This window comes from Magnolia sinica, chromosome 2 (assembly GCF_029962835.1).
Source record: "Magnolia sinica isolate HGM2019 chromosome 2, MsV1, whole genome shotgun sequence".
NCBI classification, from domain to species: domain Eukaryota; kingdom Viridiplantae; phylum Streptophyta; class Magnoliopsida; order Magnoliales; family Magnoliaceae; genus Magnolia; species Magnolia sinica.
Window position 1 is genome coordinate 4,809,381 of NC_080574.1, and position 2,538 is coordinate 4,811,918.

Genomic DNA, 2,538 nt, shown 5'->3' on the forward strand with positions numbered 1-2,538 from the left:
TTCACCTTCTCCTTCTCATATCTTATATGAATATTGCATTTCAGTCTACACGCATCCCATCTTGTATCTCTATTGTTACTGTTTAATTTCATTCTCTTCCATTTTTTAACTATATTCGCCTATCACTTTTACTATTACTGCTTCATTTTCTTTTACTTTGGTGAATTAGTTGACATCCAGCATGGTGTCTCCACAAGCTGACCTGAATGTACTTTTTTTCAAAAACTTAGTTCAATCTTTGTAAAATTTAAAAATCTTGCTAAGTAGAGATCACATATTAATTGTGCGGGTGAAAAGGATTACATAACCCTTTCATTTTTCATCACTGAGGCCTTTCAAATATTTAGCCATAAAGTTCGGGAGTCGCGGATCCCTAGTCCTTAAGTAATTCTATAATTTCTAATCAATCATAAATTCCAAGTTTCATTTAAATAGTAGTGACTCCAAGTTATACATATTATCTCATGTGAGACAACACTACACCACAACTACATTCAACAAAAGAGGAAAGCCAAGAGTGTGTGAGGCCTGCTCATAGGGTAGCATTTATAGTATGTCTCACCATGACAATGAATGACTAAAAAATCAGTCCTTTACAATAGGTGGGCCGCACTATAGAAAACAATGAATAACCATTAAAAAAAAAAAATCAAATTCAAGTGGTGGTATGTATTAGGATTTGATAAGCTTAATTTTTAGGGCGTCCAACTTACATGCTAAGAAAATGTTTAACCATAATGGTTCTATGAACACAACAAGCGAGCCCACACAAATGCACTTGGGATTAGTACTGCTTATAACACCTACTTTATGCAATATATAAAACACCCAAGCTCTATGTAGTCCGCCATATTGCTCACTATATCCATCAATCAATAACTATTATTTAACGGTACACACGAAATATAAGCCTAATTAAAAGTTCATATTGGCTGCAACAATGGAAAATAAAATAAAATCAAAATTACTCTCAAAATTGTGAAGTTCATAGTGTGGGCTATTAGAGTTTTTAATTGAGTACACACTATAGTGGCTGCAACACAAACTCATGGCCGACATTACATCCCTCATTGTTCCATGTGATGTGTCCCATTTGAATTATAGATCGAGAGTGTTTTATGCACCACATAAAATAGCTATTGTAGAAGACCAAAGTTTTTTATGCACCACATAAAATAGCTATAGCTACTGTGGAAGACTTTGGTTTGCAAACTTGTAAGGAAACCAAACCAATTATGATGGACCGGAATCGTCTACAACACCTAACCCATCTCTATGGGCCCATCATGCTGTCCATGCAAATCTACTCTACCCATCAGGCGACAACCGTTGTTTTAACCATCCCCACAAAAATATCAGCTGGGTAAAATCTCTTTGATGGGCAACACCAGTAGGAACAATGTAAAAGTCTCCTAAAATCTCCCACTTCACCCAGCGTGGCCTGTTTCATATTTGGATCACTCTGATTTTTGTATTTTCACTTTATCTCAGTGAATTAGTTACGCTTCATTAATGGATTTGATGAAAGATATAAATCATGGTGACCTCACCTAACTTATAGTTGGCATCCTATCCCCATTGTCCAAGTTTTTGTGGCCTACCTGGGTTATGGATCTTGGGTTTTTTGTTCTTTTGTTTTTTTTCCCGCCCCTAGTCCTAGAATCAAGGATGGAACCCGTTGGAAGGAGAGGTTGCTACCCATACCACATGGTGATCTCCACAAGCTTGGGTGTTTTATGTATTGCATAAAACAGGTTTTGTAAAGGATTGGGGTCCTCTTAAAATGGAAGATGATAATGCGGTTTGATGATGTAGGATGCACACATACCCTAGCTAATATATGGGCAGCAATTTTTTTAGCCTGGCATTGCATTTTAGATGATAATTTAAAGTATTCATATTATAGATTCTATGCTACATGGGCCATCCTAAGAAACATGATGAATGGATGATCATATATGAAAAGATGAATTTAAAACATTGAAAAGTAAATATTGAATAGCTAGTATTCAAATCCAAGATTGCGGTATTAATATCATTGATGAAGCATGATTACAAGGCTACAATAACTATATAAGGTGGTAGTGAGAAGATGAACGGCTGAGATCACTATATAATATACAATTTTGTGAAAACCCCACTCCATGCAGTATTGCAGTACTACAACATGGAATCAAAACCCAACTGAAATATGGTGAGCCAACCTAGATGGTACTTTCTTACTACCCCTTCTTTAGGGACCAGCTCATGTGACCAAAAGATGTGGGGCCCACCTAATATAGTGTGATATCCAATCTGTCCATCAGTTTCATTAGGATATGAGCCAAAAACTAAAGTAAATCCAAAACTTAAGTGGGCCACATGTTAGGAAATGGTAGGGGCTCCGTAAACTTCCTGGGGCCCACCATGATGTTTATATACCATCTAACCTGTTCATGAACAGTGGTTACCATTGAGATGAAGGGAAAACACTAGTCTTAACCTGATCCAAAACTTTTGTGGGCCCAAAAATGTCTCAATGGTGGCATCCACTCAATA